This window comes from Musa acuminata, chromosome BXJ1-9 (genome assembly GCF_036884655.1).
Source record: "Musa acuminata AAA Group cultivar baxijiao chromosome BXJ1-9, Cavendish_Baxijiao_AAA, whole genome shotgun sequence".
In the NCBI taxonomy this organism is placed as follows: domain Eukaryota; kingdom Viridiplantae; phylum Streptophyta; class Magnoliopsida; order Zingiberales; family Musaceae; genus Musa; species Musa acuminata.
In genome coordinates, this window is record NC_088335.1 from 14627925 (window position 1) to 14647108 (window position 19184).

The following is a 19184-nucleotide window of genomic DNA, read 5'->3' on the forward strand; positions in this document are numbered from 1 at the left end:
CTGTATCAAGTCACATGTGCCATCACTCACGTGATTGGCTTGTTGGGCACCTATGACTAGCACCCAGGCGGTTGCACCTCATGGCTGGGGCGGTTCCACCGCCCAGTCTCCCTAGGAGACTTAGCCCAAGCGGTGCTACCTCTTGGCTTGGGCGGTTGCACCTCCCACAACAACCAGGGTCCGAATGGGTTGATCCATTCGGCCCAATTTGGGTTTTTCAGGGACCCAATTGCCCCAAGATTAAGCTAATGGGATCACCTCCCATTTTCAACTTAATCATTAGTGCTAACTATGATAAATCCTAAGACAATTTCTGCAGCTTGCTCCGGTGCGTCAATCACTTCTTCCGGCGAGTTTCCGGCGAACTTCTGTCGATCATCCGATGAACCCTCGGTGATGCTCCTACGGACTTCCGGCAAACTCCTGGACTTGTGACGATCCACTTAGCAAGTTCTGACGAGCTTCTTTGGCAAGCTTCTGGACTTCTCGGATTTGTTCCCGCAGAACCTCCGACGACTGTTCGAACTTCCGTCGAGCTCTCGAACTCCCAACGTGATCATTGTCATGACTCCGGCGCAACTCCTGCTGCATGTCTTACTTTCATCGTAGTTAATCCTACACACTTATCTCAACACATAGATTAGACAACAAATGACAATTGACTTCATCATCAAAATCCGAGATTCAACATAGATATCTACAATCGAACGCTAGGAACAAGAGATGGTATCTTGATAGTAGATGCTCAAGGTATATGACTAGAGATCCAACATATTTCTCTAAGCTCATTAGCCAATATGAAGGATATGTCACATTCGGAGACAACAATAAAGGAGAAATTATGGGCAAAGGAAATATAGGTAAGAAATCAAACCTCTTGATTAAAGATATTTTATTAGTAGATGCTTTAAAACATAACTTACTAAACATTAGTCAATTGTGTGATAAGAGATATAATATTAAATTTGAATCTAATACTTGCATTATAGAGATACAACATAAAAATAAATTTATGATTGCCTTAAGGAGTAATAATATATATACTATTGATCTTGATAATTTTTATGATAAAACTTGTTTTTCAGTTTTAAACGATGATGTATGGGTTTGACATAGGAGATTAGGTCATACAAGTATAAAATTGATTTCATAAATTACAACTAAAGAACTTGTAAGAGGTATGCCTAGAATTAAATTTGTCAAAGACAAAGTTTGTGATGTATGCCAACTAGGTAAACAAATAAAGAGTAGCTTTAAATTTTAAAATTAAGTACCTCTAGACCACTATAATTAATCCATATTAATTTATTTGGACCAATTGATATCACAAGTCTAGGAGATAGTAAATATGCTTTGGTAATTGTTGATGATCATAATAGATATACTTGGACATACTTCTTGGTATAAAATTAATTATTTTAAATGTTCTATGAATTTTTGTAAACAAGTTTAAAACTAAAAAGGTTTTATGATTTCTTTTATTCGTAGTGATCATGGTAGTGAATTTAAAACTATGATTTTCAATAATTTTATGATTCAAATGGGTATGATCATAATTTCTCTACTCTGAGAAATCCACAACAAAATGCAGTTGTTGAGAAAAAAAAAAAGGAATTTACAAGAGATGACAAGAACCATGCTTAATGAACATAGCCTACCAAAATATTTTTGGGCCGAAGCCGTTAACACAACATGCTATGTTATGAATAGAGTTCTCATAAGACCACTACTATCTAAAACTTCTTATGAATTATGGAACAATAAAAGACCCAACATTTCATATTTTAAAGTTTTTATTACAAATATTTTACTTTAAATGAAAAGGAAGCCTTAGGAAAATTTGATATGAAATCTGATGAAGGTATTTTTCTTAGATATTCCTCTATTTCTAAAGCTTATCGAGTTTTCAATAAAAGAACTTTAGTTTTTGAGGAATCCATCCATGTTGTATTTAATGAGTTTCCCAAATTTAAGAAAAATAATTTTGATAATGATTTTGATTTTGATATATTGAATTTGAATGAGAATTATCCTCTCCCAAGCAACTTGGATGCATATGCTTCCAAAGAATCCTTACCCAAGGAATGGAAGTATGTAGATGCACATCTTAAAGAGCTGATCATTGGACACATATCAAAAGGTATTCAAACTCCTTCTTTATTTAAAAATTTTTATGCAAATATGATCTTTTTTTTTAAAATTGAATCTAAATGCATTAATGATGCTCTTAAAGATGACTCATGGGTCTTTACAATAAATCAATTTGAGAGAAATAAAGTGTGGAGGCTTATTCCTAGACCTATTGATCATCTTGTAATTGGCACTAAATGAGTATTTAGGAATAAGTAAGATAAACTTAGTATCGTGGTCAAGGCTAGATTAGTGGCCAAAGGTTTCAACTAAGAAGAAGGTATAGACTATGAAGAAACCATTGCTCTTGTGGTAAGACTTGAAGCCATAAGAATACTCCTTGCCTATACATATTGTAATAATTTGAAGTTATTTCAAATGGATGTCAAAAGTGCTTTTCTTAATGACTTTATTTCTGAAGAAGTTTATATTGAGTAACCATAAGGATTTGAGAATATTCTTTTTCCAAATCATGTTTTTAAGTTATCTAAGGCTCTTTGTGGGTTGAAGTAAGCCCCAAGAGCCTAATATGAGAGACTTAGCTTATTTATTATTAAGAATAAGTTTTTGAAAGGCAAGGTCGATGTCATATTATTTATTAAATATTTTAAAAATAATTTTTTATTATTTAAATTTATGTTTATGATATTATTTTTTGTTCTATAAATGAATCTTTGTGTGAATCATTTGTTAAAAATATAAATCAATATTTTGAAATGAGTTTAATGCGTGAATTGATATTTTTTTTAGGATTATAAATTAAGCAACTACGTGATGAATCCTTTATTAATCAAACTAAATATGCTTTGGATCTACTAAAACGATTTCACTTGGATAGTGCTAAGGCCATTAACACACTAATGAGCACTTCTACCAAATTAGATATAGATAATGAAGGAGAATACTTTAATAAAAAAACTTATAGAAGTATGATAGGTAGTTTACTATACCTCACAATAACTAGACCTAATATAATGTTTAGTGTTAGACTTTATGTAAGATTTCAATCAAATCCTAAACAATCTCATTATAAAGCAGTTAAAAGGATTTTTAGATACTTAAAAAGAATTCATAATCTAGGATTATAGTATTCTAAATCTAAAATTTTTTAATTGATTACTTATGCTGATGTTGACATTGCTGGATATAAAATAGATAGAAAAAGTACTTTTGGAACATGTCAACTTCTAGATCATGCATTTGTTTCTTGGTCTTCCAAGAAACAAATATCTATTGCATTATCTATAGTCTAAGCTGAATATATACCAGTAGGTGCATGTTGTATATAAGTAATATGGATGAAAAATACTTTAGAAGACTATGAACTTTACTTGAAAAATATCATAATAAAATATGATAATACTTATGTAATTTATTTAATGAAGAATCTCATTCAACGCTCTAGGACTAAACACATTGATATTAGACATTATTTTATTAGGCATCATATTAATAATCATGATATATCTTTATATTTTATTGATATAAAACATTAATTAGTAGATATTGTTACAAAACCATTGAATGAGGAATAATTCGATTTCATTAAAAAAGAATTAGGCATATTGAATCTTCCAAATACATGAATTCTTCTCATATATTTTAATGATCATTATCTTGATTTCTCGATATTCATGACTTAAGTTTTCTTTTGAATCAAGATTATTTACTATTTGATCTCATGTGATTCTTTCTTTTTGCTATTTATAAAAGAAGAGATTTGTCAAAATAAATCATGATCTTTCAATATTCATGACTTGATCATTCATTCTTTAAATTTATCTTTGATATTAATATTTTTCATGTTATGATTGGAACATTTATGTAAATTTTTCACTATTGTATCCTTCTCTTCTTTTTGATAATGACAAAGGGGAGAGAGAGAAATGCTAGCATGCATATCTCAAAAAGAAGTAAAAAATTTGCTAGCTTGCACATCTTAAGAGAAGCAAAAACTTGCTAACTTGCACATCTCAGAGAGAAGCAAAAACTTGCTAACTTATAGATCTAAAAAAGAAGCAAAAACTTACTAGCTTACATACTTCAGAGAGAAGTAAAACACTTGTAGTGTTCTCCTTTTTGTTGATGACAAAGGGGAAGAAGTTATGATGATTTAAAATTTTAATGTTTTGAAATCATGCATATTATGATGTACCTTGTGTTAGGATCGGAGCGGCACTAAGAGGGGGGGGTGAATTAGTGCAGCGGATTAAAACTTCGATTTTAACAAAATCTTTCGTACGATAAGAACGGAACTTGAAAAGTTTAACTTGAAAGCGTATTTTTAAAGTTGCGCAGCAAGGGTAATAAGGAACTAAAGCAGTAAGAAGATTTGAAGTAATGTAAATGACAATAATAAAATGCAAACCAGAGATTACGTCGATTTTTAGAGTGGTTTGGTCAAATGACCTACTCCACTTGCGATGCCCCTCTTCGATGAGGCTCCCACCTTCCACTAGCAAATCTCTTGAAATGGAAGGGTAAACACCCTTCTTACAACCTTTTACAAACAATTCAACCTCTTACAAATTTTCAATAAGAAAGAAGGAGGAGAACTCTCTAGCAAATTGAAAACAAGACTTGCTAAGACTTTCTAAGACTTTTCTCTCAATCAAAATGCTTCTCAAAAGTTGTAATCTCAGCTGAGATTTGAGGGGTATTTATAGGCCTCAAGAGGATTCAAATTTTGGGCTCCAAAATTTGAATTCTCTTAGGGTTCCCGGTGTTGGAGGTGCCACCGCCCAGCCAGGCGGTGCCACCGCCCAGCGCTCGGGTGCCGGACGGTGCAACCACCTAGCCAAGGAGGTGTCACCGCCCAGCCAGGCGGTGCCACCGCCTGGCTCTCCGGTTCACTTGGTTTGGCTTACTTTTAGCCCAAACCAAATCTGACTTTGGCCCCAGTTGGCCCCTAACCAGGATATAGGATTATCTTCTTAATCCTAATCCTAATTACAAGTGAACTACATAACAAAACACATCCTAAGCAATTTATCAACCGCGAGCGTCAAGTCTTGTTCCGGCGAGCTTTCCGACGAACTTCTTCCGACGGGGTCCAAGCACGCTCCCGAACTTGTGATGACTTTAATGAGTAGCCGAGACTTCTCGGTGATCTCTGCGAACCTCCGACGATCTCTTCGGCAAACTTCCAACAGGTTCCCGATTTCTTCTCGGTTGGTTCCATCATCATCTCCGACGATTCTTTGGACTCTTAAACGTTCATCGAACTTGACTCCGGTATTCTTGCTTTGTGTTTTCTGGTTATCGTAGTTAATCCTGCATACTTAACTCAATAATATGGATTAGATCAAATAACCCATCAATTGATTTTATCATCAAAATCCGAGATTCAACAATCTCCCTCTTTTTGATAATGACAATCAATTGATGACGGAGTTAAACGTAACTCCCCCTATCTATATGCCATATTATGAGAAGATAAAACACTTGAATTTCATCATTGAATTCAAGTATAAACCGATAAGCTCTAACCGTAGAACTTATCGTTATTCTCATTAAGCATAATGTAAATGCGAAACTTTGATGAAAATCTTTTTCAAGTCGAAAGATAAGAGACAAATTTTACTATGACAAGAGATAAAGATTTTCAACTTGAATTGCATGATTATACATTTTAGACATGCATTCAATATGATCAATCAATCTTACGATATTTTCAAGGATTTTGCAAGGCATATAAGATAATCATCGATCGATCACTTTTCTCAAGGATTTTGCAATTCATATTTTGTCATGCTATTAAGAATGATATAAGTCATCACTTTTCTCCCCCTTTGTCATCAACAAAAAGGAAAATGAGACTTGAAGCACATATTTTGTCATACAATGATTTTATCATTGAAAATTAAGTATGCAAAAATATTTATGCAAAGTTCATTTTAGAGGAAAATTCAGCATGCATTCATATTATCTAATCTCTTCTTTCTATGAATAACAGAAATTGTAGATGTATAAGAGAGAGATTGGGATAAAAAAATTCAAGTAGTAATTTCACGAAGTCAAGATCATAATTCGAATACAAACTCATTCAAATCGTCAAATTCATGAAAATCTCAACATTACTTTTTAATCATCACATAAGGCATTTAAAGAATTTTTGAAACATAGGAGAATGATTAATTTAAGCATACAATGTTTCAATCAAATTCAAGTCATGAATGTCAATACTTTCATATTTGTAAGTATCAATTCATGAATGCCAAAAGATATTATTTGTGATTCCAATTTTGCAAGATCAAGATTATGATTTAGATAAAACTTATTTAAATCAAATCGCTAACTTGAAATTCATAATCAAGTCATCAAAGTCGATTTCGAGATTTCACAACATGTCATATGGAATTTGAAGGAGAATGAGAGATGGAAAGAAGATGAAAAACTTTACGGAAAATCCAATCAAACAAGTTTATTGTTTAGGGACAATTTAACATACCTAATTCCCTTCTAATGAATTCAAATTGGTCTTCATTCAAGGCTTTTGTGAATATATCTGCTAATTGATGCTTTGTGTCAATGAATTCTAGAACAACATTATTGTTAAGGACATGATCGCGTATGAAATGATGCCTAACGTCGATGTGCTTAGTTCTAGAATGCTGAATTAGATTTTTAGTAAGACATATGGCACTAGTATTATCACATTTTATGGGAATATTTTTAAAGTGAATTCCATAGTCTTCTAATGTATTTTTCATCCAAATGACTTGTGCACAACATGCACTTGCAGCTATGTATTCGGCTTCTGCCGTAGATAGTGCAACTGAATTTTGTTTCTTGGAAGTCCAAGAAACAAGTGCATGTCCTAAAAATTGGCATGTTCCGGATGTACTTTTTCTATCTATTCTGCATCCGCCAAAATCGGCATCCGCATAGGCTATTAAATCAAAATTTTCAGATTTTGGATACCATAATCCTAAATTTGGAGTTCCTTTAAGATACCTAAATATTCTTTTAACACTTTTGAGATGAGATAATTTAGGATTTGATTGAAACCTAGCATAAAGTCCTACACTAAACATAATATCCGGTCTAGTCGCGGTAAGGTAGAGTAGACTACCTATCATTCCCCTATATGTTTTTTGATCGAAATTTTCACTATTTTCATCCATATCTAACTTAGTCGCAGTACTCATAGGGGTGTTTATTGCTTTTGAATTATCCATGTTAAATCATTTTAATAAATCTAATGTGTATTTAGATTGGTTAATAAATATACCATCCTTAAGTTGTTTGATTTGTAATCCTAAAAAGAAAGTTAATTCTCCCATTAAACTCATTTCGAATTCATGACTCATAGATTTGGCAAATGATTCACATAGTGATTCATCCGAAGAGCCAAAAATAATATCGTCAACATAAATTTGCACAATAAGAAAATTATTTTCAAAATATTTAATAAACAATGTAGTATCAACCTTGCCTTTGGTAAAATTATTTAAAATAAGAAAGGAACTAAGCCTTTCATACCAAGCTCTAGGAGCTTGTTTCAAGCCATAGAGAGCCTTAGTCAATTTGAATACATGATTAGGAAAAAAAGTATTTTCAAATCTGGGAGGTTGTTCGACATATACTTCTTCGAAAATAAAACCATTTAAGAAGGCACTTTTAACATCCATTTGAAATAGTTTAAAATTATTACTACTAGCATAGGCAAGGAGCATCCTTATGGCTTCTAATCGAGCCACGGGAGCGAAGGTTTCTTCGTAATCGATACCTTCTTCTTGGTTGAAACCTTTGGCCACTAATCTAGCCTTGTTTCTAACCACGATACCATTTTCATCTTGCTTGTTTCTAAAGACCCACTTAGTACCTATGACTAAGTGGTCACTTGGTCTAGGAACAAGCTTCCATACCTCATTCCTCTCAAATTGGTTCAATTCTTCTTGCATTGCAATGACCCAAAAATCATCTTTTAAGGCTTCGTCAATGCATTTAGGTTCAATTTGAGAAAGGAAAGCGGCGTTAGCACAGAAATTTTTGAAAGAAGAATGAGTTTGAACCCCTTTTGATGTATCTCCTATAATTTGCTCTTTTGGATGAGCATCTATATACTTCCATTCTTTTGGTAAAGAAATTTCGGAAGAAGATGCATTCAAATGGCTATTTTGAGGAGAGGGTTCATTTAAATTCAAATTATCAAAACCAAGATCATCATCAAAATCATTTTTCTTTAAATTGGAAATTTCATTAAAAACTACATGAATAGACTCTTCTATTACTAAGGTTCTTTTATTAAAAATCTAAAAAGCCTTAGAAACGGAAGAGTAGCCAAGAAAGATGCCTTCATCGGATTTAGCATCAAATTTACCTAAGGCATCCTTTTCATTTAAAATAAAGCATTTACAACCAAAAACTTTAAAATAAGAAATATTTGGTTTTTTGTTATTCCATAATTCATAGGGAGTTTTTGATAGAGATGGTCTTATTAGAACCCTATTCATGATGTAGCAAGCCGTATTTACGGCTTCTGCCCAAAAATATTTGGGTAAACTATGTTCATTTAACATAGTTCTTGCCATTTCTTGTAGGTTTCTATTTTTTCTTTCAACTACACCATTTTGTTGAGGATTTCTTGGAGTTGAGAAGTTGTGATTGTATCCATTAACTTCGCAAAAATTTTGAAAGCATGGTTTTGAAATTCACCACCGTGATCACTCCGAATTGATGAAATCATGAAGCCTTTTTCGTTTTGAGTGAGTTTACAAAATTTAGAGAAACACTTGAAGCAATCACTTTTGTGAGCTAAGAAATAGGTCCAAGTGTATCTAGAGTAGTCATCCACAATCACAAAAGCATATTTGCTTCCACCTAGACTTGTTGTATCAATTGGTCCAAATAAGTCCAAATGGATCAATTGTAATGGTCTAGTAGTGCTAATTTGATTTTTTGGTTTGAAGCTTGTTTTTATTTGTTTGCCTAGTTGACATGCATCGCATACTTTGTCCTTAATAAACTTTATATTTGGAATTCCTCGTACTAATTCTTGAGATGAGATCTTAGATATTGTTTTCATGCTTGCATGGCCTAATCTCCTATGCCAAAGCCAAGCATCATCATTTACGGCGGAGAAACACATTTCATTACTTAGTTCATCAAGATTGATGGTATAGACATTATTTTATTTTAAAGCAATCATAGTCATGTTATGATTTGGTTTTTCAATAATGCACATATTTGATTCAAATCTAACGATGTAACCTTTATCGCATAGTTGACTAATACTCAAGAGATTATGTTTCAATCCATCAACTAGTAAGACATCATCAATGGAAAAATTAAATTTGTTACCAATAGTTCCCTTGCCAATGATTTTGCCCTTGTTGTTGTCTCCGAAGGTAACGTACCCTTCTTATTTGCTAGTGAGCATAGAGAAATGAGATGGATCTCCAGTCATATGTCTTGAGCATCCACTATCGAGATACCATCTCTTGCTCCTAGCTTGTGGGTTTGTCTACAAAAGAGGATGATTTTTAGGTACCCATTTGATTTTGGGTGCCTCAAAAATTGACCCACTAACTTTGTTATTTATTATTGAATTCTTTATAGTTCCTTTAGGAACCCATATTAATTTTTGTGAACTAATTTTTCTAAATGGGCATTTGTAGGCAATATGTCCGGATTTGCAACAAAAGTTGCATTTCATATAAGAGGAAACATGTAATGTAGGTCCTTTTATGAAAGTGGTAGGATTTTGATGTAATCCTTTTACAAATCCAATTCCATTTCTATTTGCGATGTGACCCTTGTGTGCAAGAATCATATCTAATCCTTTGCTACCAACCTTAAACTTGTTTAAGGTTTCCTTAAGAAGCAAATTTTCATTTTTTAATGCTTCTAAGTGCTCACACTTAGAGCATGGAGGAGTTTGAAGACTATCAAACTTATCTTGTAGCAAAGCATGCTCTTTCTTTAAGATACTTAACTTCTTGCTAACAGTTCTACATTCATCAAATAATTCATGAAAAGCGATAGATAGTTCTTCAAAAGATAAATCTTCATTAAATAAATCACATACCTCTTCTCCTAACGCCATTAGCGCGTAATGAGCAACTTGCTCGGTGTTGGACTCCTCTTCTTCGGATGCGCTTGAATCATCCCACGTTGCCTTGAACGCCTTCTTCTTTGATGTTCTCTTTTTGGCTTGAGGACAATCGTTCTTATAGTGTCCCGGTTTTTTGCATTCATAGCAAATCACTTGGTCCTTCTTTTATTCAAATTTATTTTTTGTATTATTTTTAAATTTTTCTTTCTTAAATATTTTTTAAATTTTTGAGTCAAAAGTGCAATGTCATTGTCATTGTTCTCATCACTTGATGTTCCTTTCAAGTGGTCTTCTTGTGATTTGAGTGCCATATCCTTCCTGTTCTTTGGAAGGGGGTTCTCGAGCTCGTCATGAGCTTGACGTGTCATTTCGTAGGTCATTAGAGACCCAATGAGTTCTTCAAGAGGGAATGCTTTAAGGTCTTTGGCCTCTTGAATGGCCGTAACTTTTGGATCCCAACTTTTAGGGAGAGATCTTAAGATTTTAGTTACTAGTTCAAAGTTAGTAAAATCTTTACCAAGAGCTTTGAGTCCATTGATGACATTCGTAAACCGGGTGTACATGTCTCCGATGGACTCACTTGGTTTCATTTGGAAAAGTTCATAAGAGTGCACAAGGATGTTGATTTTGGACTCTTTCACTCGGCTAGTGCCTTCATGAGTGACCTCAAGAGTTCTCCAAATATCAAAAGCCGAATCACACATTAAAACACGATTAAATTCGTTTTTGTCTAATGTACAAAACAAGGCATTCATAGCCTTTGCATTTAAAGCAAAAACCTTCTTCTCTGATTCATTCCATTCGCTCATCGGAAGAGAAGATTTTTGAAATCCATTCTCAACAATAGACCAAAGCTCAAAGTCCATAGAAATGAGGAAGATCCTCATGCGAGTCTTCCAATATGTGTAATCCGACCCATTAAACAAAGGTGGTCGTGCAATAGAGTGGCCCTCTTGCATGCCGGAGTAAGCCATCTCTCTTGGGTGTTAAACCAAATATGAGAGATAATATGGATTCCCGATTTCTTCTCGGTTGGTTCCATCATCATCTCCGACGATTCTTCGGACTCTTAAACGTTCATCGAACTTGACTCCGGTATTCTTGCTTTGTGTTTTCTGGTTATCGTAGTTAATCCTGCATACTTAACTCAATAATATGGATTAGATCAAATAACCCATCAATTGATTTTATCATCAAAATCCGAGATTCAACACCTTGATGATTTGAAGTTCTGCCCAAGGTTATGATGTTTTGAAATTTTTATGTTTTAGAATTATTCATGTTATGATGTACTTTGATGATTTAGAATCTTAACTCATACTTTGATATTATGATGATGCATATGATGTATGCAATGTTATTTTAACTGTGCATATGAAGTATGATTACTTTGCAAAGAAAATCATTAAAATTATTTCGACTTGAATTCAAAAATATTATGATTAGAATGTTTTCATTTTTTGAATTCAAGTATATTTTAATATGGCATATATTTTTTAAATTCAAGTTTATTTTAATATGACATATAGATAGGGGGTGTTTAGTTAAAACTCTATTATCAATTGGTTGTCATCATAAAAAAGGGAGAGATTGTTGAATCCTGAATTTTGATGATAAACTCAATTGACGAGTCTGTGAAAAGTGATCTAATGAGTGTTTGACAAATGTGACGTCGGACTAATTTTAATCATGCAAAGGCAAATCGATTGAAGTAGGAGAATCAAATATTGGGTCGAAGTGGATCATGTCATAGATCAAGCATCAAGCTGAAAAGATCGGGCATTGTGCTAAGATCAGATGTTACACAAGGTCAACATGCCAATGGATCAAACAATATGTCGAAGGAAAGCATGATGCGTCGGGAGTTCGGACGAAGCACCGGATGAACCAATGATATGCTGGACAACATAGGATTCATGTTTGTAATTGTTTGTATCTTGATCAAAGTCGTTTAGGTTTTAATTGAGTTAGTTTATGGTGTAATCATGTCTACTTAATTAAGGGCCCATTGGGCCTGAATCAGGGTTGAATTGGGCCTATTAGAAAGCCAATTCGGTGACATAAAGTTAGGTCAAGTGGTGGCATCGTCAGACCATGCGATCAAACCTCTTGTGAGATGAAACGTATGAAGTATACGTTTTCGAAAAACCCAACGCTAGTCTCGCCAGTGTCAAGCAATAGTACAACCAAACTAGTAGTGGTACCACCTAAACTGGCAGTAAGGTAGTACCTCTAGAACATAACCTTCTAGGCTGTCAAGCAGTGGTACCAGCGGTGCTCAATGTGGTAGGTGATGGTACTACCCAACATTGGCAGTAGTATTGCTAGTACCTTGAAAATCTAGGGATGAGACTTTTTGGCTCCATTTTTGAAGTCATTTAGGGCCTATAACTACCCCACTCATTCTTGCTTGATGCACTAAGCAAAGAGCATGAAAAACATATGATTCTAAGTGTGTAAACTCTATTGAAAGTGTTGAGTTCCTTCCTCTTAAAACTTCTAAGTCATTCTAAGGGAAGTTTGAGGATTACTTGTAAAAGAGAGAGAGTTGTAAATATTCTCTCTTACACCCAGAAAAAGGAGAAAAGAGTTGTAACAAAGATAGTTGATCTTTGCCTATTGAAAAGAATGTTATTAGTGAAAGCCGGTGGCTTTGATGGAGGAGGAATCAGGAGTGGACGTAGGTCGCAACTGTTAGGATCAAGAGCACTAAGAGGAGAGGAGGGGGGGGAGAGAGGGGGGTGAATTAGTGCAGCAAAAAACTTACGAGGATTAAAACCGCGTTCATACGATGAAATTGTTTCCGACGTAAAACCGTTTTCGGAAACTTAACTTGAAAGCAAGTTCGTAAAGGAGTGCAGCAAAAGTAATAAGGAAGTAAAGCATATGGAGGTTTACAGTAAAGATCGAAAATAGAAAGTAAATACAAACTGAGATTTAGAGTGGTTCGGTCAATCTTGACCTACATCCACTTTTGGTTTCCTCCTTTGATGAAGTCACCGACGTTCACTAGAGGTATTCTTTCAATAGGCGAAGGCCAACCACCCTTTTACAGTTTCACTCCTTTTGACAGGCTTAGGAGACAAACCTTATAGAATTTTCTCTCCTTTCTTAAAAGATCAAAACTTGGAAGAAAAGAGGGGGGAGAACTTCTAGCTTTTACAACACTTTTGAGCTCTAAAAATCATAGAGTAAGATTGGATTTTTGGTGCCCTTTCACGCAGGAAAGGGTGGGGTATATATAAGCCCCAAACTGGTTTGAATTTGGAGCTCAAAAATGTCATCTCCTGGATTTTCAGGGTCCTGGCGGTATGACCGCCAGACTGGGTGGTACGACCGCCTGACAGAGCTCAAAGACCGAGCTCTGGCGGTGCCACCGCCTGACTGGGGTGGTTCCACCACCCAATCTTGCTCGGAGATTAAGCCCAAGCGGTGCCACTGCCTGATTGGGGTAGTTCCACCGCCCAGTTTTCCTGGGAGACTGAGCTCTTGGGCGGTGCCACCACCGACCCAAGCAATTCCATCGCCGGCCAGGAAATCTAGGTTCGAATGGGCTGATCCATTCGATCCAATTTGGGTCTGTCAAGGCCCAATTGCCCCCAGATTAAGTTAATGGGATCACCGCCCATTCCTAACTTAATCTATGTGCTAATTATGATATTTTTTAAGACATTTACTGCAACTTGCTCCGGTGCGTCAATCGCTTCTTTCGGCGAGCTTCTGGCGAACTTCCGGCGAACATCCGACGAACCCTCTACGATGCTTCGGCGGACATCCGGCAAACTCCTGGACTTGCGGCGATCCACTTGGCGAGTTCCGATGAGCTTCTTTGGCAAGCTCTTGGACTTCTCAGATTTGTTCTCGCAGAACCTCCGATGATCGTTCGGACTTCCGTCGAACTCTCGAACCCCCAATGTGATCATGGTCTTGACTCCAGCGTAACTCCTACTATATGTCTTACTTCCATCGTAGTTAATCCTGCACATGTAAAACAAACTTTGATCTAGACAATTAATACTAAGCATTAATCAAGTTTTCCGGCATGTTATTGGTCCCTTAACGCTTCATTCGATTCTTCGACGTATCGTCCTCTCCTACTAATTCTACGTTAACTTATGCAAGTATCTGTCTGGCAATGACATGCCCCAAGTTCCATAAGTTATGGTTCCACCTTGCTTATACTTGCATCAGTCTTGCAATGACATGCCCCAAGTAAAATTGCCACCTTACTAATTCTCCTAGGAAAACTAGGTGGTGGAACAACACCAGTCAAGCAGTGGCACCACCTAGGCTCAGTCTTCGAGCAAGACTAGGTGATGGAACCGGCCCAATCAGGCGGTGGCACCGCCAGAGCTCGGTCTCCGAGCTCTATCAGGTGGTCATACCGCCCAGTCTGGTGGTCGTACCGCCAGGACTCCGGATATCCGGGAGATGATATTTTTGAGCTCCAAATTCAAACCAGTTTGGGGCCTATATATACCCCACCCTTTCCTACATGAAAGGGCACCGAAAATCCAATCTTACTCTATGATTTTTAGAGCTCAAAAGTATTGTAAAGGCTAGAAGTTCTCCTCCATCTTTTCTTCCAAGTTTTGATCTTTGAAGAGAGGAGAGAAAATTCTATAAGAGTTGTCTCCTAAGCCCGTTAAAAGGAGTGAAACTGTAAAAGGGTGGTTGACCTTCGCCTATTGAAGGAAGGCCTCTAGTGGACATCAGTGACCTCATCGGAGGAGGAAGCCAAAAGTGGATGTAGATCAAGATTGATCGAACTATTCTAAATCTCGGTTTGCATTTACTGTATGTTCTCTATCTTAACTGTAAACTACCTCCATAGCTTTAATTTAACTGCACTTCGCCTAATCTAAATTAAAGTAATTTCTGAATAGGCTTTCTTACCGAAATCGTTTTTATCATACGAACGTCATTTTAAATCGTCGAAAGTTTTCCACTGCACTAATTCACCCCCCCCCCCCCTCTTAGTGCTCTTGATCCTAACAATTGGTATCAGAGCCTCGTTATTTCTCACTTGGATTAACACCTAAGAGAAATGACTCTTTTCGGCAACCAAGAGGGTCACTCTCTCATTCGTCCTCCCTTCTTCAATGGGACGAACTACATTTATTGGAAAACTCGAATGAGAGTTTTCTTGCTTTCATTGAATCTTGATTTATGGCATATAGTCGAAAACAGATTTGAAATGTCTTCTCTTCTAATGAACCATTGGAATGATTTGGAGAAGACATTTTCTCTAAATGTAAATGCTATGAATGTCTTGTTTTGCGCTTTAGATAAAAATGAATTCAATTGGGTTTCTTTGTGCGAAACAACTTTCGACATATGGCACACTCTTGAAATCACACACGAAGGCACTTCTAGAGTTAAAGATTCGAAAATCAACTTTTTATTGCATGATTTCAAGCTTTTTCGAATGAAGCCAAGCGAAACCATTGTTGACATGTACACCCGTTTTACGGATATCGTCAATGGTTTAAAAGCTCTTGGCAAATGTTTCTCAAATTTTGAACTTGTTAGTAAAGTTTTATGATCACTTTCTAAAGCTTGGGAATCAAAAGGAACAGCAATACAAGAAACAAAAGATTTAAATATTTTTTCACTTGAAGAACTTATCGGTTCATTGATGACATATGAAATGATGCGCAATGCACGTGATGAACATGATGAACAAAACAACCTTCCAAAGAACAGGAAGAATTTGGGACATAGAACATTTAAAGACCACTCGAGCATAAGCTCAAGTGATGGTGAACTTAAACTACAAATGAAACATAAATTAAAAAGCAAAAAGAATGGAACTACTTGCTTTGAACACAAGAAGAAGAACAAAAATTGGGATGAATCGAGCTCCTCCGAAGACAAGGAGAAAATCAAGAATGGCAAGGTGGCAAACTACGCCTTAACGACATTCAACGATGAGGTAATCAAAATGCCTTTAATTTATTTTGAAATTACATGATATTTTTCATGATGCATTTTCTATTTTTATTTAGTTTAGAATTAATTTTCTTAAAAATTACATATTTAAAAATAAAAATACAAAAATTATGATCATGCTAGTAATTTTGAAAATGATAATGAAAATTACATGTTTAATGAAAATGCAAAAAATAAATTGGATCATGCTTACCTTTCTAATGATTTTAAAAATAATAATGAAAATTGCATGTCTTATGAAAATACAACAAAATGTAATGATAATCCTATGTATGTTTTTGAAAAATTTCTTCTTGATGATTTCCAATTTTGATTGAAAAATGATTAAAAATACCTTATGAAATCATGCTATATGTGGTTAAGAAGTAATAATGTGTATCATTGTTATTTCTTGATTTTGATTAAATGAAATCATGTTTGATTTGAAGAAATGCATAATGATATAATATTAAATATTTTGATACCATGATTAACAATTTTATGCATGAGATTTTAAGTTATACATGATGATAAGCATGTGTTATTTTCATGAGTGTATTTGAAAAACATATGGTAAAAATATGTCCGAATGCATAAACTTATTAAAATCATTTTGCGGATGTTCTTAATTCGTTCACTTAATTGCTATGATGAGAACTTTACACTATTACATGCCTTAATAATATGTTGGAAATTATATGTTTTGGATACAAAAATTTCCATAATCATGAGCATGTTTTATCTTCATGATTGTGTTTAAAAATCTATATCAAAACCATGTCCGAATGGTTTTATGACGATATTCATTTTTCGATCCTAAACGTTGATGCATGTTTTTATAAATGAAAAGGCATGCTAACATGAAATCAATCACTTAAAATGAAATACTTAAAAAAGGAAAAATATATTATCAATGAAATCATGAATCTACTTATGTTATGAATTTTGTGAACCATAAAAATGATTTTGATGATTTGAATTTGAGATGAGTTTTATCAAAATCATGATCTTGATTTCTTGGAATAATATGAGATTTCCTTTGATGATCATTTTGATTATTTAAAAGGAGATTTGTTGAAATGATTCATGAAATTTTAGATTCATGACTTGATCTTTCATTTGTTTATGAGATGGTTAAAATCTTTGTACCTTTGAATTCTTCCCTCTCCTTTCAATTTTTGAATTTATGTATGTTATATGTTGAAGATTTGAAACCATGTTTTGATATCATGCATATCCAAGAAATGTTGATTTGACAAATTGAATGAGTTGAAAATGAATGATGATTTTTCTCTTGAATATAACTTGTGATATTTTTTATATAAATCATCATATTGATTTCTCGATATTCGATACATGAAATTTTTCTATGAATCAAGATTCTTCATACTATGACTCTTCTTGATATTTTCTTAAGAGGAGATTTTCTAAATAAATCATGATTTTTCCTTATGAGTTCTTGGATTTATTACTTGATTTTCTTTTAAAACAAGATCTCTTCTTTGTACTCTTATGATTTTTCTTGATATTTTATTTAAAGAAGATATTTACTATATGAATCATGTTTTTTGGTATTCAAATGATTTTATCCTTCATGACATGATTTCTTTGTATTTATGGCTTGCATGGGTTGAAATATTTTGGAATGATGCATGCAACACTATGATTTTTCCCTTGGATAAAAATGCATGCAACACTATGATTTTTCCCTTAGATAAAAATGCATGCAACACTTTGATTTTTTTTAGAAAAATAAAAATCAATAATTATCATTTTATGATAGAATGATGATTTGGAATCATGCATGTAATGATGATGTTATATTTTATATTTTTATGATTTGGTATGATGCATGCAATGATGAAATATTCATGAATTTGAAATGATGTATGCAATACTTATGATAATGATGTACATGATGTATTGCATATGATGTGTATCATGAATGCTTTAAATGATGAATGTTTGGTATCATGATCAATATGTTGATAAATACCTAAAAATTTTAATGTTTGAGTATCATGTATGATATGCTCATTAATGATGATTGATTTATTTTTCGGTATCATGCATCAAAAATAAGATTTTTGAAATTGTGCATGTTTTAATATATAATGATGCATAAATAAGATTGATAATTACCTTTGTCATAATCTGAAAATTGATATAAAGGGTCTTCCCTTCTTTTTGACAATGACAAAGGGGGAGCAAGAACTTCTATCGTGGATATAATGAAAAGAGGCAAACTAGCTAGCTTGCACAATTCAAGATGAAAGCAAAAATTGCACTTCTCAAAAGAGAAGAAATTGTTATCTTGAACATCACTGATAATTGCTAGATTGCAAATCTCAAGAGAAGCAATGTGTGCTAAGTTATACATTTTGAGAAGAAATTACTATCTTGAAACATTACCAAGAGTTGCTAGCTTGAAATCTCAAGAAGAAGCAAAACATGCTAACGTGCACATCTAGCAAACTTGTATATTTCAAGAAGCAAGAGTTACCTTCTTGAACATCTCTAATTTGTTAGCTTGCATGTAGAAGTTGCTATCTCAAAAGAAATAAAAGTGCTATCTTGAATGTTGTAAAACTTGCATATCTAAAACTTGATAGCTTGAATGTTCTAAGCATGATGTAACACTTGCTAAATTTTCTAGCTTCAAAACTGCATGATGATAAAACTTGATATTATGTTTTTCATGCAATGAGTTGAACTTATATAACAAATACTTGATTGTGGTACTTCTCCTTTTTGCTGATGACAAAGGGGGAGAAGTATGTTGATGACATGACATGTTATGCATAAGTTTATGATGACATGTTGTTTGGATTTTTGAATCCAAGAGTTTCTATCAATATGGCATATTGATAGGGGGAGTTTGTTTAAACTTCAGGAGTTAAGGTTAACTCCGTCATCAAGTGGTTGTCATCATAAAAAAGAGGGAGATTATTGAATCTCGTATTTTGATGATGAAACCACTTGATATATATTTATGATTTAATCTGTGTTTTAAGTGACGTAGGATACTTCGATCAAGATGAGACAATTAAAGCAGGAAAATCAT